Genomic DNA, 26,031 nt, shown 5'->3' on the forward strand with positions numbered 1-26,031 from the left:
GGCGTTGCAAACGCCATGCTCTATCAACTGAGCTACATCCCTGCCGGCCATTCCCTCCCCTACCCTGGACGACGCTGGGCCAATTGTGCGCCGCCCATGAGTCTCCCGGTCGCGACAGAGCCTAGATTTGAACCAGGATCTCTAGTGGCACAGTTAGCACTGCGATGCAGTGCCTTAGACCACTGCGCCACTCAGGGCATCACAGACACCGGGATTCTTCCATTTCAACTGACCCTCCTCAACATTTAACACCTCCGGAGAGCAAAGCAAGTCACAGTTCTTGTCCCTAGGTGCGTGGTGCGGAGTGCCCGCTCCCTTTGGACGGAAGAAAAGTCTACTTCGAGTCACTTTCACCGACCCAACAGTCCTCAACCTCTTCTCCACCCATCCTGACACCACATATGGATCAGCCAGAAGGCAATCTCACTCCCATTGGACCAGAATCATCGGGACGAGGCTTGACCTCGGTCGTCTTCACCGCACCTGCCACCGCAGGTAATTCATCCTCATGCTCTCCATGTTGAATTTCCTTCATGTTCCCACCAGCTCCGACAGGGGTAGCTAGCTGGCTAGCCCCCCGCTAAATCGGATTAGAACTCATCATCTGATTTCTTTACTCTCCTTATCCTCTTCTTCTTTTTCTGTGTGGTTATATTACTCATTAGTATTCGTATCACTTTTGGGTGGAGTCGACCCTCTCGCTTCACCTCTTCCTCTCTGGTTTCTACATTCCAACAATATATCAAATGTAAAACCAAAAAGTAATATTTTGGTAAACATTTTAGGTCAGTTTCTCAGACACAGATTAAGTCTTGGACTAAAATGCATGTCTAGATTCTCTATTAAAATGGCTTTGTCCAAGACTGTGCCCTGGAACCCAGCCCAAGCTTGTACATCATTTGAAAATAATTATTATTCTTCCAGGGTTGCGCCGAGTCCCCTAGAGGGCATAGATCTTCCTGATGTCGTATTACCTCTAGGTGTCGACAGTCAGCCCAGCTGGTAATACACTTGTGTCCCCCATGGACCGGCTCGTACATAAAACATCCTCCATTCAGGATGCCAAGGCAATCAAAGTTCATTCGAGTTGCCTCTTTTAAAAATAGCTTAGCTGTGGAGTGTAGCCCAATAACAAGGCATAGCCTAGTCGGGAGCGTGGCAAATCTGTCAGTGAACAAACAGCATGCAGACAAAACGGTCCTTTCGCAATATTTCAAATAGCCTACAATCACTATTTCAAATAGCCTACAATCGCGGGAAAACACAGATTGGAAAGCAAATGGCTCCTGCTGCAAAGAGAAGACTAATCTGTCTGCTGTAGGCTACCAAAATATTTGATCCACTTCCAAATATTGTTTTACAAGGGAGAATTAATGAAGAGGCAACTGGAATGAACTTTGTTTACAAAGTAAAACGAGAGAGAGAGAGAGAGAGAGAGAGAGGGGGGGGCTTTTGGCACTAGCACATTGGCCATCACCAGCAAGTGAGCTGCGTGTCATTGGGTGAGTCAGTGAAACTGGAAAGCATTTTTAGGAAAATAATTTATTCATATTGTAGCCTACAATATGTGTCTCCACACACCTAGGCCAAGCTATTGATGGATTCAAGACAAGGTCGTTTTCATTGATCTCAGATTCTCAGTTTTTCAGTGTCAAAGTAGCCTTTCATTTCTATTATTTGTGCGATATTATGCTGCTTTCAAGACAACTGGGAACTCTGAAAAAAACTAGGTTGAATCATGACGTCAGTGATCTTCAGGTCGGAATGTAAGAGCTCTAGAAAGAGGCCCGAGTTCCCGACTTGGAATATCGATTTGGATGACCGTTCAATACAAATTTTCCCAGTGGGAGCTCGTTTTTCCCAGATTTCCCTGTCGTTATGAACGCACTGAAGTCGGAGGTCAGAGAGTTGTTTTGAACGCGGCATTAAAAAAGATTATGCCAAAGTCTCCAGTCATGTAAAATGACGTAGAATTGCATGAAATGCATTTATAAAAGGCCAACATTTTTCCGGACCCTAGGCCACTAAAAATGTTTCCCATGTGTACAAATTCTGTAAGTGCCTCTACTCTACTGCTCTATGCTACTACGCAAATGCGATTATATGCATGCAATGCTTATACAGGTGATTTTTTTTCTCATACCTTCCGGTACCTCAGAGCTCTACAGGTCACCCTGCTCTTGCGCTCACATTTTGTTCCAGCACCTCCTGATTTACAAATCAAGTGATCCTCTGCTTCGCAACACGTGACCGCTGTATCCCATCTAGACATGACCCCGAAACAAGGCCAATAATAATACCCAGTGTGCGTTGCAGTTCATTTTGGTATATACATTTTCACATATACATTTAGATTTTGGTCATTTAGCAGACACTCTTATCCAGAGTGTCTTACAGTCAGTGCATTCAATTACGGTAGACAAACAACAACATATCACAGCCATAGCAAGCTAAATGTTTCTGTAACCTTTACTGAGAATGTTGTTGCTGTTCGGGCCGGCTACTTCCAAATATACACTGAGTATACCAAACATTAGGAACGCCTGCCTAATATTGAACAGCCTCAATTCGTTGGGGCATGGACTCTACAAGGTGTTAAAAGCATTCCACAGGGATGCTGGCCCATGTTGGCCATTCTTGATACACACGGGAAACTGTTGAGCATGAAGAACCCAGCAGCGTTGCAGTTCTTGACACAAACTGTTGCGCCTGGCACCTTCTACCATACCCCATTCAAAGGCAGTTAATTATTTTGTCTTGCCCATTCACTGTCTGAATGGCACACATACACAATCCATGTCTCAAGGCTTAAAACCTCCTTTAACCTGTCTACCCCTTCATCTACACTGATTGAAGTGGATTGAACAAGTGACATCAATAAGTGATCATATAGTAGCTTTCACCTGGATTCACCTGGTCAGTTTATGTAATGGAAAGAGCGTAGTGTTCTTAATGTTTTGTATACTCAGTGTATTTCTGTATAAAAATACAAAATCCATGTATTTGAATGAAATACATTTCAAAATACAAGTATTTTGTAGTTTATTTTGATACCTTGATCTTTATTGTATTTTGTAATTGTATTTTGTAATTTCTGCCCATCCCTGCTTACGGTACGTTCTTAACTCCGTTACACTAGGGTGGCTAATGCTACTACCTGATGTTGCGGTGCGCGTTCAGCCAGGGGTAAACAACTGACTCATGCGGTGTGCAACATCTGGAAGTTGTCCGGAAATCCGAAAATGTTGGTGGAAAATTGTGTTTTATTAAGACAATAGGGGACAGTGGGTTAAGTTGAGCCATTTTTTACATTCAGCATCACTCGGTCAAGGGACATTTCTGTACTGAATGAAATATTACTACTACCTTTTTTAAAACAATATCTATCTTTATTTCCCAAACACAATTAAACACAATCATAATCACTTTTCTTTGTCTTTTAATACTTTTAAGCACATTTTAACACAGGCTTAACACCTAACAAACACTTTGTACTATTTTAACACTTTTAACATAGGCCAGGCTTTGCATTACACCTGAGAAGAAAACACTTCAATTTGCTCAACTTGCCATTATCTCAACCATTGGCTCAACTTACCCCATGGCAAACATTTTGACTATATTAGCCCACACAGCTACAAGGATGCACATTCATGCTAGGTTTAGGACCTCATATTGAAGCTTATAGAGACCCCAACTGATATACTGAACAATCTTAAAATCATCTACTTTGGTTTAGATACAAGAATCAAACACAATAAATTCATTTGACTTGGTGAAAATCAGTTCAGTTTTTTTGGACGTAACTCGCTTACCACTTTTTCCATGGGGTTTCTTCCTTCACACCCTCCATGAAATGATGACCTATTCCTAAATATTTGGTCAAATGATACATTTTGTGTGTGGTTTCCCAGAAACAAGGGTGGCTCAACTTACCCCTTTGGCTCAACTTACCCCACTCTCCCCTACACATATTTTCCCAGCTTTTTCCCCCCACGACAAGCCGTTAAGGAGGAAACAGTCGCCTTTGGAGCCTGAATGGAGGATGTTTTAGGTACGAGCCTGTCCATGGGGGACACGAGTGTATTGCCAGCTGAGCACATTAAAGTCGGATGTAAAACGACAACTGAGGTAAAAGGAATAATTAGCGTAATCTAGTGGTTGGGCTACTTTCAGGGTTGATGTTGGGCATAAAGACACATCTTTTGCATGCACACCTAAAGAGAAAAGTAACCCATCTATGTTATTGTTTGGAGTTCCTCCCCACACAACAATAACACCTTTGTTTGCAGGGCTTCTTTTACCCTGTCTACTTTTACGCTGCTGTCTACTGGCTTGCTTCTGAAGCTAAGCAGAGAATGCTCCCTGCTCTCGACCATAGAGCTCAACCCTTGGGAATTCTCTCTGGTCTTGGAGACACTACCCACTGGGCACACCACGTCATTTCAACATGGAAATGTGGGTAATATTTGGTGGAGACGTTGATCAAAGAAATTTCAACCTTTATTCACCCACTCAAAAGACAGCCAGAAGTTTGTTGAATTCCCAATGTGTTATCACTATGCTTTCAAAGATCTAAAATCACAACCACATTCCAATGGAAAAACAATGTCAAATATTTTGTTTAATTGTCATCTAAATGTGTTATCACTGCACTTATGGAACAGCGGGGACCGTGAAGCAACACAAACATAGGCACAGACATGGATTTTGTTCTGTAGATATGTGGTAGTGGTGGAGTAGGGGCCTGAGGGCACACAGTGTGTTGTGAAATCTGTGAATGTATTGTAATGTTATTAAAATTGTATAAACTGCCTTAATTTTGCTGGACCCCAGGAAGAGTAGCTGCTGCCTTGGTAGCAACTAATGGGGATCCATAATAAATACAAATACAAATAGCACAACCAAATGACCTGGATTGCAGTTGAGATTACATTAAAAGTACATAGTGCAAGTGATTAATGGTGTTCGAGATTCTGCACAGATTATTATACAGTGGGGAAAAAAAGTATTTAGTCAGCCACCAATTGTGCAAGTTCTCCCACTTAAAAAGATGAGAGAGGCCTGTAATTTTCATCATAGGTACACGTCAACTATGACAGACAAAATGAGAGAAAAAAATCCAGAAAATCGCATTATAGTATTTTTAATTAATTAATTTGCAAATTATGGTGGAAAATAAGTATTTGGTCAATAACAAAAGTTTCTCAATACTTTGTTATATACCCTTTGTTGGCAATGACACAGGTCAAACGTTTTCTGTAAGTCTTCACAAGGTTTTCACACACTGTTGCTGGTATTTTGGCCCATTCCTCCATGCAGATCTCCTCTAGAGCAGTGATGTTTTGGGGCTGTTGCTGGGCAACACAGACTTTCAACTCCCTCCAAAGATTTTCTATGGGGTTGAGATCTGGAGACTGGCTAGGCCACTCCAGGACCTTGAAATGCTTCTTACGAAGCCACTCCTTCGTTGCCCGGGCAGTGTGTTTGGGATCATTGTCATGCTGAAAGACCCAGCCACGTTTCATCTTCAATGCCCTTGCTGATGGAAGGAGGGTTTCACTCAAATTCTCACGATACATGGCCCCATTCATTCTTTCCTTTACACAGATCAGTCGTCCTGGTCCCTTTGCAGAAAAACAGCCCCAAAGCATGATGTTTCCACCCCCATGCTTCACAGTAGGTATGGTGTTCTTTGGATGCAACTCAGCATTCTTTGTCCTCCAAACACGACAAGTTGAGTTTTTACCAAAAAGTTCTATTTTGGTTTCATCTGACCATATGACATTCTCCCAATCCTCTTCTGGATCATCCAAATGCACTCTAGCAAACTTCAGACGGGCCTGGACATGTACTGGCTTAAGCAGGGGGACACGTCTGGCACTGCAGGATTTGAGTCCCTGGCGGTGTAGTGTGTTACTGATGGTAGGCTTTGTTACTTTGGTCCCAGCTCTCTGCAGGTCATTCACTAGGTCCCCCCGTGTGGTTCTGTGATTTTTGCTCACCGTTCTTGTGATCATTTTGACTCCACGGGGTGAGATCTTGCGTGGAGCCCCAGATCGAGGGAGATTATCAGTGGTCTTGTATGCCTTCCATTTCCTAATAATTGCTCCCACAGTTGATTTCTTCAAACCAAGCTGCTTACCTATTGCAGATTCAGTCTTCCCAGCCTGCTGCAGGTCTACAATTTTGTTTCTGGTGTCCTTTGACAGCTCTTTGGTCTTGGCCATAGTGGAGTTTGGAGTGTGACTGTTTGAGGTTGTGGACAGGTGTCTTTTATACTGATAACAAGTTCAAACAGGTGCCATTAATACAGGTAACGAGTGGAGGACAGAGGAGCCTCTTAAAGAAGAAGTTACAGGTCCGTGAGAGCCATACTTATTTTCCACCATAATTTGCAAATAAATTCATAAAAAATCCTACAATGTGATCTTCTGGAGAAAAAAAATCTCAATTTGTCTGTCATAGTTGACGTGTACCTATGATGAAAATTACAGGCCTCTCTCATCTTTTTAAGTGGGAGAACTTGCACAATTGGTGGCTGACTAAATACTTTTTTTTCCCCACTGTAGCAATTGTTAAGATCTCCACAGACCTGCGACCTTTGCAGGCTATCTTGAACATGCATGCTTTCTATGATTACATAAGAAGACATTTAGAGGTACAGTAACCTCAAAATGTAGCCATGGATGTGTTACTCATTTTAAGGTTGAATAAATACTGTTACGTTAGTTTGTAAGATAACCTTAATTTAGGCTATTTACTGTATTACAAAAGTCATATTGAATTGTGTTTAGTTGACAATGCAACCAAATATCAACATTTTAAAGGAGAAGTTTAAAGGATTTAATGCTTGGATAGTTTCATCTGAGCCACTGGCTTAATCCTACTCTTTAACTTTTATTTTTGGTTTAGTTGGAGACGTGAATCCAACATATCATTCAATATCAACATTTGAAGGCAATGTATATTTTCTTGCCACTGACTTAGTCTGGTTGTAATTCCAGTTTGTCTACAAATTAATAATTGATATTGAAAAAGAGTGCCACCAACTGGTGGTGATCTTGAAAGAGGTGCAGGTTTAGAATATAGGTACAACTGTCCCAGCGTCCGGGTAAGTAGACGGAAATGACCAGTAGGAGACAGGTGTACAGAACACATTTATTGCCACGCCCAAGACAGGCAGACAGGGAGTGGACTAGTGAAAGTGTATAGTGTTGTATTGGTTTCTGTAATGGAACAGAAGAAACAGGGAATCTATTACAAAACAGCAAAGGCTAATAGCAATGTAGCACAGGCTAACAGTAATAGCACCGCTATTGTAACAGTAATAGCTGTAATGTATACAATATAATGACTAGGGATTAGCATGCGGCTAATAGCTAAAAGCACTGGGCTAGTGAGCAGGACATAGCACCATAAACAAGCAATGTACATTAGCAATGAGCTAACATAGTATACAATATATACATTAGCAGTAAGCTATAGACCAACCTTCTTTGACGTGAGATCTACTTTTTCATTTGCCAGCCTGATGAGCTCTACCAGTCTCTAAATCTAAACCAACCAACAAAATGTATGAAACGCAACACATCACTGAGGATGGACCTGCCGCTATGATACTTATTTGATACCCAAATATAATGTGGACCAATAACATGTTTTCCACAAATAAGTGCAACTAATTTCATTTCCTACCTTAGTGTGACTTTTGTCACACCATTGGGTGGAGGCAAGTAGTTTTTCATAGTCAGGGCTGTAGCAGCTTGTTGCAAGTCTCATGCAGGCCTCAAGGTGATCATCAGTCATAGTAGATCTGTACTTGGACTTTATTAGATTCATGTGAAAAAATGCAGACTCACAGAGGTAGGTTTATCCAAAAAGGGCTGATAAGTTGAGAGCACATCTTCTTATGTTGGGATACTTCCCCTCAAGCAGCAGCTCCCAGAACTCTTAATCTCAGTGGTTGCCCTGGATTTCAGTAAGAACTTCAGTTTCTCCTATAGTTGTGTCCAACTGAAAAAGTGATCCCATTTTGGAGACAATTGCTTCCACATTTATGTCTGTGCCTGTCACGCCCTGATCGAGAGAACTCTAGTTGGTTGGGTCAGGGTGTGAGTTTCTGTGGAGATCTATGTTATTGTATTTCTAGGTTGTAGATCTAGTTTGAGATTTCTATGTTTGGCCGGGTATGATTCCCAATCAGAGGCAGCTGTCGCTCGTTGTCTCTGATTGGGGATCATACTTAAGTAGCCTGGTTGCCTACCTTAGTTGTGGGATCTTGTTTGGGTTCCTGTTAGGCTTGTTGTGAGTATAGCCCAAAGGACTTCACGTTACTTTTGTTGTTTTGTCAAGTTTTTTTCTTCACTAATAAATACGTACGCATATCACGCTGCACCTTGGTCTGACCCGACTCTCAACGATCGTGACAGTGCCAAATGGAAAGCACATATAAGTGGCAATAGGCACAAGTGATGCAAAGTCAGTGAAACGACTGTCAAACACAGATAAGATGCTCTGGACTTGCTCCACGTAACGTGCACTGTCAAGCTGTGCTGTACCCTTGCCCTGATGTTCAAGTTCTGATTGCATTTGTTGAAAGAAATGCATGTCTTTACGTTGCAGCTTTCTTGTGAGCAGTTGTAGTTTGCATTTAAAAGTGTTCACAGAGCTGATCATGTCGATTACATGTTTGCCTGTTCCTTGCAGCTCTACATTCAATTCATTAAGCATGTAAGTTAGGTCAGTGAGAAAAGCTAAATCCAGGAGCAACTGTGTGACCTCTAGCTGTGCATATTCTGCATGTTTGGAGACCTTAAACTCCTTGATTTCAGGCAACAGCTCACTGAATCTCCCTAAAAATGTACCTCACCTCAGCCACCGCACATCCGTGTGCAGCAGCAGGTCTGTGTGCTCCGCTTCAGTCTCTTCTAAGTGAGCACGATATAGCTTCCGCTGTAGGCTTCTTGCTCGAATAGAACACGCAATCTTCATCGCAACATACATCACCTCTAACATGTTTAACATCTTCCCGCACAAAGCTTGCTGGTGAATTATGCAGTGATAACTAAGAAAGTCAGGGAAATAATAATCTCGTTTGCACAATGAAACTAACCCACATAGCGGGTGCCCCATCGGTAGTAATGTAGACAAGCTTACAAAAGGGCAGTTGGAATTTGTTAGCTAACTCCATAAAGCTTGAAAAATATATTTTCCCCTTGTATGTCCTTTCAGTGGCAAAATGGCGAGTAGTTCCTCCTTTGTACTCATATTGTGAAATACCATTCTGATGAAAATGCATAACTGTGCCTCATCTACCAAATCTGTGGACTCCTCAAACTGGAGGGAATAACACTCGCAGTTGTCAATATCCTTCTTCAGTTGATCCTCGAGTTTTCCGCTATTCCCTCATCTTCTTGTCACCATATTTCTGGTCAACTGAATATGATTGATGGCAGCCATCATTTCAGTCTTATTCTTAAAATCCCCAAACAGCGAGTCTGCAGCCTCAATAAATGCTTCCTTGATCATCTCCCCATCTTTGAACAACTTTTTATGCTTAGCAAGAACGCGACTCACACGATAAGATGCTATGGTTGCCGCCTTCCCTTTGGTCACAGGCCTTGTGAAAATTGACTGCTGCGCTGCAAGTTCTTGTACCTTTCTTCTTCGTAATTCAGTCTTTGCTGGAAAATCTCTTTCCTGGGTTTTGTGTGTGGTTTTAAAATGTCGTTCTATGTTACCTTTCTTTGGGCTAGCGATGCTATTATGGCAGATGAGGCACACACATTTTGAGTTTGACATGACAAAAAAATTATCCTCCTCCCATTCATTGTGGAAATGATACGTTTTCTGTTTTTTTGTATCCTTCCCTTCACTCATTATTGCTGCTGTCGACCACACAACTTAAGAACAACCTAAGAACGAATCTGGCTACAAAGTTAGCTAGCTACCTGCCTGGCATCACCGTGACCTCGACTTGGAGTTGGCGGGCGGCATCTGACCGCGCTAACTAGGCATACATCAATAAGTGGTCATATTTTATGTAAATCATGTGACTTTTCAGACATTGCTGTGAATGGAGGACTGTCGAACGTTAAAACAGAAAGAGATTATAGACATAGATTTGTGTGGCTGAATTTTTGTAGATGTATAATCATCTCACGATCGACTGGCAAGCACTCCACGATCGACCAGTAGATCGCGATCGACTGGTTGGGCACTCCTGCTATAGAGTATGAACAGGGCCTGCTAAAAGGTTAGGCCATAGCGTTCCAAAATAAGATACAATAGTAAGCATAGGCAATAACTGTAGGCTAGCACACTAGGCTACAGGCTAGTAGGCCTCAGGTTATAGGCCATTATAGCAAACTGAATACAGGGTATCAGCAGTTAGCGGCTAGAGGTAGCATGCTACGGGCTAACAATGCTAATAAGTAAACGAACAGCCATTTTGGTAGAGGCTAAGGGCCGTATGAGGAAGTGACTGGGGGTTATGACATCACCGGTCGGTCATTTTAGGTGAGTAACAAGAAGGACTAGCTGGTAGCCATCTTGGGTTACATTATGGATTTTTGTAAAATAAAAAATTCAACAATAGAATTCACCCATCGTATAATGAAAACTTGGTGCAAGTAATGGGCTCTGTTGAGTTACAAATAACATAAACACACCACAAATGTCTAAATCGCAAAGCTTTTATTGAGCAATGCCAATGATTATATGAAAGTGCATATCACTTTTGAGCTTACAGGCTTCTATTCGGCGTAAGCGTTTCCATGTTGATGCACCTCTTCAATTCGAGAGATGAGATTTTTATTACGAGGCACCCGATTAGACTACAATCACACCATTAAACGGTGGAAATCATCTTACCAATCACATCATTCATATGGTGATAAGTGGTACCACACGCGCCACATACAGTGGGGAGAACAAGTATTTGATACACTGCCGATTTTGCAGGTTTTCCTACTTATAAAGCATGTAGAGGTCTGTAATTTTTATCATAGGTACACTTCAACTGTGAGAGACGGAATCTAAAACAAAAATCCAGAAAATCACATTGTATGATTTTTAAGTAATTAATTTGCATTTTATTGCATGACATAAGTATTTGATCACCTACCAACCAGTAAGAATTCCGTCTCTCACAAACCTGTTAGTTTTCTTTAAGAAGCCCTCCTGTTCTCCACTCATTACCTGCATTAACTGCACCTGTTTGAACTCATTACCTGTATAAAAGACACCTGTCCACACACACACTCAATCAAACAGACTCCAACCTCTCCACAATGGCCAAGACCAGAGAGCTGTGTAAGGACATCAGGGATAAAATTGTAGACCTGCACAAGGCTGGGATGTGCTACAGGACAATAGGCAAGCAGCTTGGTGAGAAGGCAACAACTGTTGGCGCAATTATTAGAAAATGGAAGAAGTTCAAGATGACAGTCAATCACCCTCGGTCTGGGGCTCCATGCAAGATCTCACCTCGTGGGGCATCGATGATCATGAGGAAGGTGAGAGATCAGCCCAGAACTACACGGCAGGACCTGGTCAATGACCTGAAGAGAGCTGGGACCACAGTCTCAAAGAAAACCATTAGAAACACACTACGCCGTCATGGATTAAAATCCTGCAGCGCACGCAAGGTCCCCCTGCTCAAGCCAGCGCATGTCCAGGCCCGTCTGAAGTTTGCCAATGACCATCTGGATGATCCAGAGGAGGAATGGGAGAAGGTCATGTGGTCTGATGAGACAAAAATAGAGCTTTTTGGTCTAAACTCCATTCGCCGTGTTTGGAGGAAGAAGAAGGTTGAGTACAACCCCAAGAACACCATCCCAACCGTGAAGCATGGAGGTGGAAACATCATTCTTTGGGGATGCTTTTCTGCAAAGGGGACAGGACAACTGCACCGTATTGAGGGTAGGATGGATGGGGCGAGGTCTTGGCCAACAACCTCCTTCCCTCAGTAAGAGCATTGAAGATGGGTCGTGGCTGGGTCTTCCAGCATGACAACGACCCGAAACACACAGCCAGGGCAACTAAGGAGTGGCTCCGTAAGAAGCATCTCAAGGTCCTGGAGTGGCCTAGCCAGTCTCCAGACCTGAACCCAATAGAAAATCTTTGGAGGGAGCTGAATGTCCGTATTGCCCAGCGACAGCCCCGAAACCTGAAGGATCTGGAGAAGGTCTGTATGGAGGAGTGGGCCAACATCCCTGCTGCAGTGTGTGCAAACCTGGTCAAGACCTACAGGAAACGTATGATCTCTGTAATTGCAAACAAAGGCTTCTGTACCAAATATTAAGTTCTGCTTTTCTGATGTATCAAATACTTATGTCATGCAATAAAATGCAAATTAATTACTTAAAAATCATACAATGTGAATTTCTGGATTTTTGTTTTAGATTCCGTCTCTCACAGTTGAAGTGTACCTATGATAAAAATTACAGACCTCTACATGCTTAGGAAAACCTGCAAAATTGTAGGAAAACCTGCAAAATTGGCAGTGTATCAAATACTTGTTCTCCCCACTGTATGTGGTATGTGATTCCTTTGAATGGTGATTCAGAACCACATGTCGGACTGTGATAGGCAACTCTTTCAATGCTGATTTTTGCTGATTTTAACTGACACTGAGTGCACATGTCCATCAAAGAAGTCCATCTGTCACAGCTGTCATGGCCGGTAAGTTTCCAATTCTTTCAGCTTTTTTGGAAGCTATTGTCCAAGTCATTATTGCCAGGAGTTTAATATAAGTGTAACTCTAACTTCTGCTACCGAAATCGTTTAGGTAAAGTTATTTTGCAAGTTATTTTTACCCAGAGCTAGCTATCCAAGCTAACATGTAAGCTAGCTACAGTAGCTAGCTCCATTCTTCTGTATGGGGCCATAGCTAGCATAATCATTAGAAAATGAATCATTCACCTGCTAAGACTTCGCAACTGACATAAATCCCTTGATTTATTCATCACCCATTTAGATCTGTCTTTTTAGTAGAAGCACGACAGAAAGTAGAACATAATTTATTTAGCTTTTACATTGGCTGCATTTATGTAAAGCTCTATCTAAACCTTAAAAAATGGTTTGTCCCCACTCCCCAGGCTGCGATCCAGTCCCAGTTAGGCGGGGTGCGTACAGGCCTCAGTCATATATCCAAAAGCCTGTTTATTTGAATAGCTTATTCAGTAGCCCTCTCTCCTTCTCCCTTTAGATGTGAGGCTGGTCGAGGCTGAGATCCAGAGGAGGAGCGCAGGCAGGGAACAGAGCCCCCTCCACATGCTCATGGATCTGAACACCGGCCTGCTCAAGGAACACATTGGCGAGATGGACAGGAGAGTGGGACCAGGGAAGACATACTGATAGAAAGATTATGGTCATTTTCCAAAAATGTTGAACAGTGAAAATACTATCCACTACAGGAGGGTTCACTCATACCCTTCTCTCTCCTGTCCTCTCCAGTGTATACTCCTTCCTCTGAGCACGAGTTCAGACAGGGAACCGAGAACACCCAGGCCACTCTGGTGGACATCAGGAGCGGACGCATCATCAAGCCTGTCGGAGAGATGGAGAGAACTGACATACTGACATCTCAGTGTGTGTGTGTGTGTTTGTTTTGTGTGTGTGTTTGTATACTGATGGAGTCTGCTTGCTGTAAAGCCCTATCTAAAGCATTTACAATGTTCTGTTACCACTCTCCAGGCTGCCAGCCAGTCTCAGTTAGACAGGGCACGTACAGGCCCTCTGTCAGCTCCACTATGCCCTGGGGGACGTGAAGGACATCCAGAACTCCCTGGCAGATATCAGCAAGGACTGGAGGCAAAGCATCAAAACCATTGAAACCTGAAGGACATAAAATATGCTGGGATGCAACAGTCAGCTTGCCTCAGCCGTGGAGAACCTGAAGAATATATTTTCAGGTATGTTCAGTTGCAACATAAGATGCCACTTGAGTGGGAACTATTATTGTTGGCTTGCATTGCATTTGATGTGACACTGTACGGCAGGACTCTTCAACCCTGTTCCTGGAGAGCTACCGCCCTGTAGGTTTTCGCTCCAACCATAATCTAGCACACCTTCGATTCTAATAAATAGTTGGTTGGTAAACTAAATCAGTTAACACTGGGGTTGGAGTGAACCTACAGGAGGGTAGCTCTCCAGGAACAGGGTTGTAGTGAAAACCGACAGGAGGGTAGTTATCCAGGAACAGGGTTGGAGTTAAAACCTACAGGAGGATAGCGCTCCAGGAACAGGGTTGGAGAGCCCTGCTGTACAGTAACAATGTACAGTGGCTTGCGAAAGTATTCACCCCCCTTGGCATTTTTCCTATTTTGTTGCCTTACAACCTGGAATTAAATTAGATTTTTTGGGGGTTTGTATCATTTGATTTACACAACATGCCTACCACTTTGAAGATGCAAAATGTGTTTTATTGTGAAACAAACAAGAAATAAGACAAAAAAACTGAACCTGAGCATGCATAACTATTCACCCCCCCAAAGTCAATACTTTGTAGAGCCACCTTTTGCAGCAATTACAGCTGCAAGTCTCTTGGGATATGTCTCTATAAACTTGGCACATCTAGCCACTGGGATTTTTTCCCATTCTTCAAGGCAAAACTGCTCCAGCTCCTTCAAGTTGGATGGGTTCCGCTGGTGTACAGCAATCTTTAAGTCATACCACAGATTCTCAATTGGATTGAGGTCTGGGCTTTGACTAGGCCATTCCAAGACAGTTAAATGTTTCCCCTTAAACCACTCAAGTGTTTCTTTAGCAGTATGCTTAGGGTCATTGTCCTGCTGGAAGGTGTACCTCCGTCCCAGTCTCAAATCTCTGGAGGACTGTAACAGGTTTCCCTCAAGAATGTCCCTGTATTTAGCGCCATCCATCATTCCTTCAATTCTGACCAGTTTCCCAGTCCCTGCCGATGAAAAACATCCACACAGCATGATGCTGCCACCACCATGCTTCACTGTGGGGATGGTGTTCTCGGGGTGATGAGAGGTGTTGGGTTTGCGCCAGACAAAGCACAATTTTAGTCTCATCTGACCAGAGTACCTACTTCCATATCTTTGGGGAGTCTCCCACATGGCTTTTGGCGAAGACCAAACGTGTTTGCTTATTTTTTTTCTTTAAGCAATGGCTTTTTTCTGGCCACTCTTCCGTAAAGCCCAGCTCTGTGGAGTGTATGGCTTAAAGTGGTCCTATGGACAGATATTCCAACCTCCGCTGTGGAGCTTTGCAGTTCCTTCAGGGTTATCTTTGGTGTCTTTGTTGCCTCTCTGATTAATGCCCTCCTTGCCTGTTCTGTGGGTTTTGGTGGGTGGCCCTCCCATGGCAGGTTTGTTGTGGTGCCATATTCTTTCCATGTTTTAATAATGGATTTAATGGTGCTCCGTGGGATGTTCAAAGTTTCGGATATTTTTTTAGAACCCAACCCTGATCTGTACTTCTCCACAACTTTGTCCCTGGCGTGTTTGGAGAGCTCCTTGGTCTTCATGGTGCCTCTTGCTTGGTGGTTCCCCTTGCTTAGTGGTGTTGCAGACTGGGGCCTTTCAGAACAGGTGTATACTGAGATCATGTGACACTGAGATTGCACACAGGTGCACTAATTATGTGACTTCTGAAGGTAATTGGTTGCACCAGATCTTATTTAGGGGCTTCATAGCAAAGGGGGTGAATACATATGCACACACCACTTTTCCGTTATTTTTTTCTTAGTATTTTTTTCACTTCACCAATTTGGACTATTTTGTGTATGTCCATTACATGAAATCCAAATAAAAATCCATTTAAATTACAGGTTGTAATGCAATAAAATAGGAAAAACGCAGAGGGGGATGAATACTTTTGCGCTGGAGTGCTCATGCAATGACCTCATGTACGATGAGTACTGCATGGACAGCAAGAACACACACAACATGAACCTCATTCAAACTACTTTGGTGAGGTACAGGGCCTGTCGGACGACCTGGCCAAGCAGCTGTGGATAGTGCTGCAGTGGACATGGGCAAGGCTGGACACATTTACATTTACATTTACGTCATTTAGCAGACACTCTTATCCAGAGCGACTTACACATTTTTGAAATATTTATTATTATTATTATTATTATTATTATTATTATTATTATTATTATTTATTGTGGGGGTGGGGTGGGGGTAGAAGGATTACTTTTATACTATCCCAGGTATTCCTTAAAGAGCTAGGGTTTCAAGTGTCTCCGGAAGGTGATCAGTGACTCCGCTTTCCTGGCGTCGTGAGGGAGCTTGTTCCACCATTGGGGTGCCAGAGCAGGGAACAGTTTTGACTGGGCTGAGCGGGAACTGTGCTTCCGCAGAGGTAGGGGGACCAGCAGGCCAGAGGTGGAAGAACGCAATGTCCTCGTTTGGGTGTAGGGACTGATCAGAGCCTGAAGGTACAGAGGTGCCGATCCCCTCACAGCTCCATAGGCAAGCACCATGGTCTTGTAACAGATGCAAGCTTCAACTGGAAGCCAGTGGAGTGTGCGGAGGAGCGGGGTGACGTGAGAGAACTTGGGAAGGGTGAACACCAGACGGGCTGCAGTGTTCTGGATGAGTTGTAGGGGTTTAATGGCACAGGCAGGGAGCCCAGCCAACAGCGAGTTGCAGTAATCCAGACGGGAGATGACAGGTGCCTGGATTAGGACCTGTGCCGCTTCCTGTGTAAGGTAGGGTCATACTCTGCAAGGGCACCCAGTCGGTGACATGCGAGTCGGACAAGATGTGGCTGGTGACGCTGATGCAGCGCTTTCCCCCACATTACAACACCTTCAGAGTGTTGTGGTCGAGCTTGAAGAACCTGTGTCCATGAGAGACCAGGAGCTGGCTGCAGAAGACCTGAAGGCCAAATAGATTGTGACCCCCTCACCTTGGTCTTCAATTGAAACGTCTGACATAAATAGCTTCCCTTTTCAGTTTGAGATTTATTTTCAGTCATTGAATTGGAATTTCAGTTTACTTTGTGAATTGACTGCCTTCAATTCGAATTGAGCCCAACCCTACTGTACATCTTGTCTACAATTGTCAAATATTGGATGTTCAGGTACAGACAAGAGGCAATCGCCTACAAGCAAGACCACTTGACCGGCAGCTCCCTCAGTGATATAAGTCCAGTACATGATTGCCATCATCAACAACTGTCACATTGAAGTGAGTATTTTTTTATCTAAATATGAATATGTTAAATTGATATATTCTCTGACCAAATGTGGCTAAGTGCATTCGGAAAGTATTCAGACTCCTTTTCCACATTTTGTTAAGTTGCAGCCTTATTCTAAAATGGATTAAATAAAACATTTTCCTCATCATTCTACACACAATACCCCACGATGACAAAGCAAAAAACTAGTTTTTAGAAATGTTTAATTTGAATAAAAGACAGAAATACCTTTATTTACATTGGTATTCAGACCCTTTGCTATGAGACTCGATATTGAGCTCAGGTGCATCATGTTTCATTGATCATCCTTGAGATGGTTCTACAACTTGATTGGAGTCCACTTGTGGTAAATTCAATAGATTGAACAAGATTAGGAAAGGCACACACCTGTCTATATAAGGTCCCACAGTTGTCAGAGCAAAAACCAAGCCATGAGGTCAAAGGACTTGTCTGTAGAGCTCCAAGACAGGATTGTGTCGAGGTACAGATCTGGGGAAGGGTACCAAAATATTTCTGCAGCATTGAAGGTCCCCAGGAACACAGTGGCCTCCATCATTCTTAAATGGAAGAAGTTTGGAACCACCAAGACTCTTCCTAGAGCTGGCCGCCCGGCCAAACTGAGCAATCGGGGGAGAAGGGCCTTGGTCAGGGAGGTGACCAAGAACCTGATGGTCACTCTGACAGAACTCTAGAGTTCCTCTGCGGAGATGGGAGAACCTTCAAGAAGGACAACCATCTCTAGAGTACTCTACCAATCAGGTCTTTATGGTAGAGTGGCCAGACGGAAGCCACTCCTCAGTAAAAGGCACATGATAGGCCACTTGGAGTTTGCCAAAAGGTACCTAAAGGACTCTCAGACCATGAGAAACAATATTCTCTGGTCTGATGAAACCAAGATTGAACTCTTTGGCCTGAATGCCAAGCGTTACGTCTGGAGGAAACCTGGCACCATCCCTACGGTGAAGCATGGTGGTGGCAGCATCATACTGTGGGGATGTTTTTCAGCGGCAGGGACTGGGAGACTAGTAAGGATCGAGGCAAAGACGAACGGAGCAAAGTACAGAGAGATCCTTGATGAAAACCTGCTCCAGAGCGCTCAGGACATCAGATTGGGGCGAAGATTCACCTTCCAACAGGACAACAACCCTAAGCACACAGCCAAGACAACACAGGAGTGGCTTCGGGACAAGTCTCTGAATGTCCTTGACTGGCCCAGCCAGAGCCCGGACTTAAACCTGATAAACAGCTCTGGAGAGACCAGAAAATAGCTGTGCAGCAACACTCCCCATCCAACTCGACTTGAGAGGATCTGCAGAGAAGAATGGGAGAAACTCCCCAAATACAGATGTGCCAAGCTTGTAGCGTCATACCCAAGAAGACTTGAAGCTGTAATTGCTGCCAAAGGTACTTTAACAAAGTACTGAGTAAAGGGTCTGAATACTTACAATACCAGTCCAAAATTTGGACACACCTACTCATTCAAGGGTTTTTCTTTATTTGTACTATTTTTTACATTGTAGAATAATAGTGATTACATCAAAACTATGAAATAACACATATGGAATAATGTAGTAACCAAAAAAGTGTTAAACAAATCAAAATATATTTTATATTTGAGATTCTTCAAATAGCCACCCTTTGAGTTGATGACAGCTTTGCACACTATTGGCATTCTCTCAACCAGCTTCATTAGATAGTCACCTGGTATGCATTTCAATTCACAGGTGTGCCTTCTTAAAAGTTAAGTTGTGACTTCTTAATAAGTTTGAGCCAATCAGTTGTGTTGTGACAAGGTAGGGGGGGTATACAGAAGATAGCCCTATTTGGTAAAAGACCAAGTCCATATTATGGCAAGAACAGCTCAAATAAACAAAGAGAAACAACAGTCCATCATTACTTTAAGACATGAAGCTCAGTCAATACGGAATATTTCAAGAACTTTGAAAGTTTCTTCAAGTGCAGTCGCAAAAACCATCAAGCGCTATGATGAAACTGGCTTTCATGAGGACCACCACAGATATGGAAGACCAGAGTTACCTCTGCTGCAGCGGATACGTTTATTAGAGTTACAGGCCTCAGAAATTGCTGCCCAAATAAATGCTTCACAGAGTTCAAGTAACAGACACATCTCAACATCAACTGTTCAGAGGAGAATGTGTGGATCAGGCCTTCATGGTCGAATTGCTACTAAAGAAACCACTACTAAAGGACAACAATAATAAGAAGATACTTTCTTGGGCCAAGAAACACGAGCAATGGACATTAGACCGGTGGACATTTGTCCTTTGGTCTGGAGTCCAAATTGGAGATTTCTGGTTCCAACCGCCGTGGCTTTGTGAGATGCGGTGGGGATAACGGATGATCTCTGCATGTGTATTTCCCACCGTAAAGCATGGAGGAGGAGGTGTTATGGTGTGGGGGTGCTTTGCTGGTGACACTGTCTGTGATTTATTTAGAATTCAAGGCACACTTAACCAGCATGGCTGGTTTGGGCTTAATGGCACTATCATTTGTTTTTCAACAGGACAATGACCCAACACACCTCCAGGCACACAATATTTAATGACCCTAAACCCGTCCGCCTCGCGGATATAACCCGCACATCACTACGAAGCACACACCAGCTGCTTTGCATATCCAGATCACATTCCCAACAGATCTGGACACCCATAACCCCACCCTAGACAATGACAATCAATGTAGAAAAGGAGTGCACAGTTTACATTTGGTTACAATGGTGACCCGATGAGACATAATATGCTCTGATGCATGTTAGAGTACTCTACATGCATCATAACGCCACAATATACACTGACTGTACAAAACATTAGGAACACCTGCTCTTTCCATGACATAGACTGACCAGGTGAATCTAGGTGAAAAATGTAAGTGCCTTTCAACAGAGCATGGTAGTAGGTGCCAGGCGCACCGGTTTGGGTGTGTCAAAAACTGCAATGCTGCTGGGTTTTTCAAACTCAACCGTTTCCCGTGTGTATCAAGAATGGTCCACCACCCAAAGGACATCCAGCCAACGTGACACAACTGTGGGAAGTATTGGAGTCAACATGGTTCTGCATTCCTGTGGAAAGATTTTGACACCTTGTAGTCCATGCCCAGACATATTGAGGCTGTTCTGAGGGCAAACGGGGGTGAAACTCAATATTAGGAAGGTGTTCCTAATGTTTTGTACACTCAGTGTATAACATGACATTTTGACTAATATATATATCCCCATCTTACCAAATTGAAATTAATTTGCAAGTTTTTAAAAACATGAAGGCACTTACAAATTGGACAGCCATGGTCTGAAAGTCCTCATCGGCCTCTGTGACCTTGTCTTTGAGCCTGAAAATCGGGCAGTCGGGATCAGTGTTGCGAATGAATACATCATGTTCCAAGTAGGTCTTGTTGACCTGTGGCAAAATATTCCTTCTGCAGAACAGACAAGAAGAGGGCAAGAAAAGCTAAATATTTGTGCTACATTGTTGTATCCCTCTGACTGCAATTCAACTTTATTCATCACTGATCAATGGATGACCCAATGTAACTAATAGTGCCGTACATACAGTATGTACATTTGCAAAAATTATAAGACATTTGCTACGCACAAGTTACAACTTTTGACTTACTTATTGAAGTTACATTTTGGGTATCAGATGCTGTTCTTTATGAGTACTGTGAAGTTTTCTGCATCTGCCAACATCAGCGGACTAAAGTATGTGATAATAAAGGATGAGAACATTCAGGATTAAGTATGTAAGTTTACAGAACATTTTACTCAATAGTTCTCACTTGGGTGGTTCAGTGTCTAACTCCAGCGGGCACCAATCCAGAACCTCAAGTCTTAACTACATCTGAATACTTCACACATTTCCCAGTCTGAAAACCAGTGGGAGGAGACACATCACTAAGGACAACTTATATGCTATTTTGCCTCTCACTGTATGATTAAATGGTAGGAGGCAATCTCACACACAAAATTCAACATCAGCCTTTAAATATAATTGACATATGACACGGGCGTAATGATTATCAAATGCTGATGCTGCCATCAAGTGACAACAAAAGGCATTTTTATTTTACAGAAAGACTGATAATCTACACATCAAGCATTATGAATCTAGAAAATCTCAGCAAATGTAAAACTAGGATTAGATGATAATGTGATAACTGAAATTACTCAAATGAAAGTGTTGACAATGAAGATAACAAGTGTCCACAAATCCTCAATGTCAATCACTTTACATCCTTACCATTGCCTCGGGTATCACTGAAGCCGGCTTTGCAGTCCCTGTCTGAGGTGCAGTAAAAACCAGTTTTTGGAAGCTGAATGGAGGATAGCATTAGTGTAATTTTTCAAGCATGAAAAAACTTTATGACAGAAATAATTTCCAGGAATTACCTAATAGAACATCCAAGAGCAAAAGCATAATGTTTGTCTAAAACTAAGGATTTGTGAGATTTAATGAGATAAGTAACATTAATATTATATAATTAATTTATATAAATCATACAGCCAACTCTCAAACCAAAATTTTACCTAAACAAATAGCAACTACATTTTCATTCCCATTGTCCTTGAAAATATCTGTTGGAGACTATTTGGGTGTATCTGATATTTTGGTATTATTTGGGCAATTACACTCCCGACCACTAGGGGTATACAAATGGTGGTGGTAAACGTGTCAGTGATCCATAAAGACACAGGTGTTTGAACCTAAAGGTGTGTGTGGATGGTGGGAGAGCCACCATCCACACACACCGAAACAAGATACAAAGGATTAATACAGTCAACTCTAAGGCTCAACATTCATTCATTCAAGGTAACCACTATTGCTAAGTTTGAGGCGCATAAAACAAGTCTATTTGCTACCATCCACTCGCCTGGTGACATTGACTACTTAGAATTGTTAGATTTTTTTTCGAAGCAAATTGTCAAAATAAAAAGTAACAACCTATTCTCCAAACGGACTTATTGGAATTCGTTGGATTTTTACATTTATGTACCGAAAATGTTTCATTGATTGATTTCACCGGCATTGGGATTTGAAACCGACTTACAAAGGAGGACACCAATGGCAAGACACAAGAAGACAACCGGTGGGTGTATCTTTTTCATTCTCTATTGCATATGCCTAAATTTGGAACAGCATTGGGTTATTACTGGGTTGCTGCATGTGAATACCAGGGCTGGTTATATCTCTGATGTATTTTGGATCGTTGGACGTTCGGAAGCATTTAATTGTGAATACTGTACTTTGCCAATTTATGCATTGGATATTTTTGGGATGCGCTTCTTTGGCGAGCTTATGATTAATTCATTGAAGAGTTGTCGATGAGTTCTGACGTGTGTACATCATCAGGTGTCACGTTCTGAAAGTGATTAATTTAAAGTGGAAATTTAAATGGATAAAATAGAAACTTCTCTTGCTACTAATTCTGCTGCTCAAGATTCTGAAAAAGTTAATGGTAAAGATAAGTCAAAAGTTTAAATGGATCATGTGAAAGAAAAAAAGGACAATTTAAGCTGACTGCAAAAGGCATGGAAATGTACATTGACAATCTTCAGAAATGAAGAAAATGAAAGTTGACTCAAGCAAGTAAAATAATGTCAAAGATAGATGACCTCATGAAAAACAGTGTCTGAAGTTCATAGCAACTTGAAATGTTTTATTAAGCTCTGTGATGATGCACTTGAAATGCATGGCCAGTTGATGGACCTACCTCTCCCTGACAATGAGTGTGAAAAACAGGATGTTAGGTTCACAACTAAAATGACAAAATGGTGGATGATGTTAAATAATGGCTGTGTGACAATGACAAACCATATGATGACAATGGACCTAAGTGTGATTTTGAAGAGTACTCTACTGCCAATGATGAAATTGGCCCAGATGATAGTGTGTAAAATATTTCAACTAAACATACGGACAGGAAAGTCTGTTCCATTACCAGGTCGAACGCCTCATCCACTTCTTCTGTTCGCATCGGAGCCAAAGCAGAGAAAGCGGCCCTACTTCAACGTGCTGCCGCCCTAGAGGCCAGACATGCCTTGGAGGCTGAAGAGGAAAAGCTCAGAGAAAGACAGGAGCAACTCAGAAGGAGGAAGGAGCAATTGGAACTTGCTACTGAGTTAGCAGCAGCTAACGCAAAGCTATTGGTATTGGAAGAAGGAAGTGATGTACAAAGCAGTCACAAAGAAGGTAATGGAATGAATTCTTACCTATCTAAAAGAACCAAAACATGGGAACCCTCTGTCAGGTTGAATCCCAATGCCAGAGAATACCTTCCTGCATTACCCTCAGAGGCTACCCATTCAGTCCCACAAAATCAAGATGTGTGTCCTAAGGAGAGGAAACATACTCAGGGACAAGGACAAAATGGATCTGAAAATGTTAACCGCTCTCTTCGGTCTCAACCTCATGGCTCTTCTAGACCTCCGGCTACTGCATCTTATGGAATGTCAAGGAATATAGAGGAGTCCAGAGCCGCACTGGAAGAACAACAACACATACCTCGAGCTCAAAGCTGTGCTGTTCATACAAGTCTGCCTGTTCAAGACAACATAGGTCAAGGGAACATCTACGATCTGTTACAAAGACAGAATGAAATCACAGCGCTTCTTGCCCAACAACAGTGTGCTGCGTCTTTACAACAAAGAGACATACCCATTTTTGATGGAGACCCAATGGAGTATGGGACATTATATTCAAGCCTTTGAACACTGTATTGAAGGTAATACTGGCAACAGTCAGAACTGTTTGTATTTTTTTTGTAACAGTACACCTGAGGTCAACCTCACGAGCTTGTAAGACTTTTCAACACTTGAATCTGAACCAAGGTTATCAAAAGGCAAAGGCACTTCCCACAAGGATATAGTACTGCCATGGAGGACATAACGTACATAAAGGAGATGGATATTCAGTCCAACATGAGATTGATCATCATGAAGTTGCCTTACAAACTTAGAGAATGATGGAGAACTACAGCTTGTGAGCTACATGAGCGATGCGGCTACAGGGCCAGGTTTTTTGACATTGTGAGCTTCATTGAAAAACAAGTAAAGATTCTGTCCGACCCTCACTTTGGGGATATTCAAGTTTTCCAAGTTGACTCCACTGGCAGGGGAACTGCAAAGGTCAAAGGTTACAAGTCTAATAAAGGAAGCCATTTTGCCACTGTCGCAGCTGTAAACATGGCTGTGGAATCCAGTGGAGGTTCCTCAGAGGAGGAAGGGGAGGACCATCCTCCTCAGTGAATTTTATAAAAATAAAAATAGTGAAACATTAAAGTAATCCTTTTTAGATAAAACGATACAAAATATATTCACGTCACCAAATAATTGATTAAACCACACTTTTTTAATTAAGGTCTATAGTAGCCTCAGCAGCACTCTGTAGGGTAGCACCATGGTGTAGCCGGAGGACAGCTAGCTTCTGTCCTCCTCTGGGTGTAACTGCTAAACTGTTTATGCAGCTAGCTAGTTTTGCCTACTCAAACAACTGGCTCAAACAGAGAGGGATGCTATGTTAGCTAGCTGGTTATGGCTATCCAACACTGGAACTCTTCCAAGTCAAGGTAAGCTTTTGGTTTTATGAATTTATTGCCACCAGGGCCTGCCGGTGTAACTGCTTTCTGACTGTACACTGTCCTGCATGATATTAGCAGGTTTACTAACTCGTTAGTTCTAGTAGTTCTAGTTGACTATGACGGGACAACAATATAGGCTGTGTATAGCGGTCATGATATGAAGGTTTGGCTTGTAAAGTTTGTTTTGCCTGGTCACAGACAGCTGATGTGTTGTGCACTGAAACCCACAAGCGAAGGGAAAAGGTGAGAGGAGGACAGCGCGTAGATAGTTGAGAGAAGGAATTATATATATAACGAGCAAAGGGATCATGCTGTTTTTATGTGGCTGCTATGAAAGTGAATTGTTTTCGTGTGATCAGGGGTGTATTCATTCCGCCGATTCTGTTGAAAAACGTTTCTTAAACGGAAGCAAACAGAACGAAACGGGGATAAACATACCTGAATTTGTCCAATAGAAACTCTCATTTCCAACTGTTGGACTAATGATTACACCCTAGATCAGCTAGATGCAGGCAAAGGTGTGCAAGGCGGTATTGAATATGTCACTGTCTGTCACCTTGATTACTCAAAATTCTCTCGACCTGTGCACCTATGTTGTAAACTTTCATTCATAGGCGAGGTTGTAGCAACCTCATGATGGGTACAGGGAAAATTCTGGCATCATGCTGTAATAGAAATAACGCCATGCTCATAAAAAATTATAATTCTACTTAATCTTAAACGGCACCGACCGCCACTGGTGGAATCCAAGTCCACACCAGAGCAGACACAAATTAATGGTTCATCTGTCAATGGTTCATCTATCAGATTCCCGTTTATGCTGTCAGGGTGGACACTCCCCTAGTGGGTTAAAGAAGAAGATGCACATGGACAACATTGCCTTTCTAACTGAGAAGGGGATCTGCTTTGGCTGCTTGAGCTTGGGACACATGAGCAAATACTGTAAAGGAAGGCTTTCTTCCAGTGTGTAGTTTTAAAGCAACCTAGCATTCTTCACATTGCCTTCAAATACAAAAAGACAACAAAGTTAAAACAGCAACAGGAAGTGTCAGTGAGTAACGCTCTCATCTCCATGCAAGCAGGTGGTCTTACAGGGGCCGGAGAAGAAGATTGAGCTCTTTCTATTGTACCTGTACAGTTGAAATTGTAAAAAGGAGACAAGATTGTGCGGACCTATACATTCGTAGACCCTGGGAGTTCTGGCAGTTTCTTCACACAGATCTGATGAAGCAGCTGAGTGAAACGGGGACAAGAACCAAC

General features: G+C 42.5%; 1 pseudogene; it reads right to left on the reverse strand.

Annotated features, from left to right (window-relative positions):
- Positions 1-13,209: 13,209 nt before the first annotated feature.
- On the reverse strand, positions 13,210-21,525 carry LOC121542170 (annotated as a pseudogene).
- Between the last annotated feature and the right edge of the window lie 4,506 nt (positions 21,526-26,031).

The sequence above is a fragment of the Coregonus clupeaformis genome, chromosome 27 (assembly GCF_020615455.1).
Source record: "Coregonus clupeaformis isolate EN_2021a chromosome 27, ASM2061545v1, whole genome shotgun sequence".
Taxonomy (NCBI): domain Eukaryota; kingdom Metazoa; phylum Chordata; class Actinopteri; order Salmoniformes; family Salmonidae; genus Coregonus; species Coregonus clupeaformis.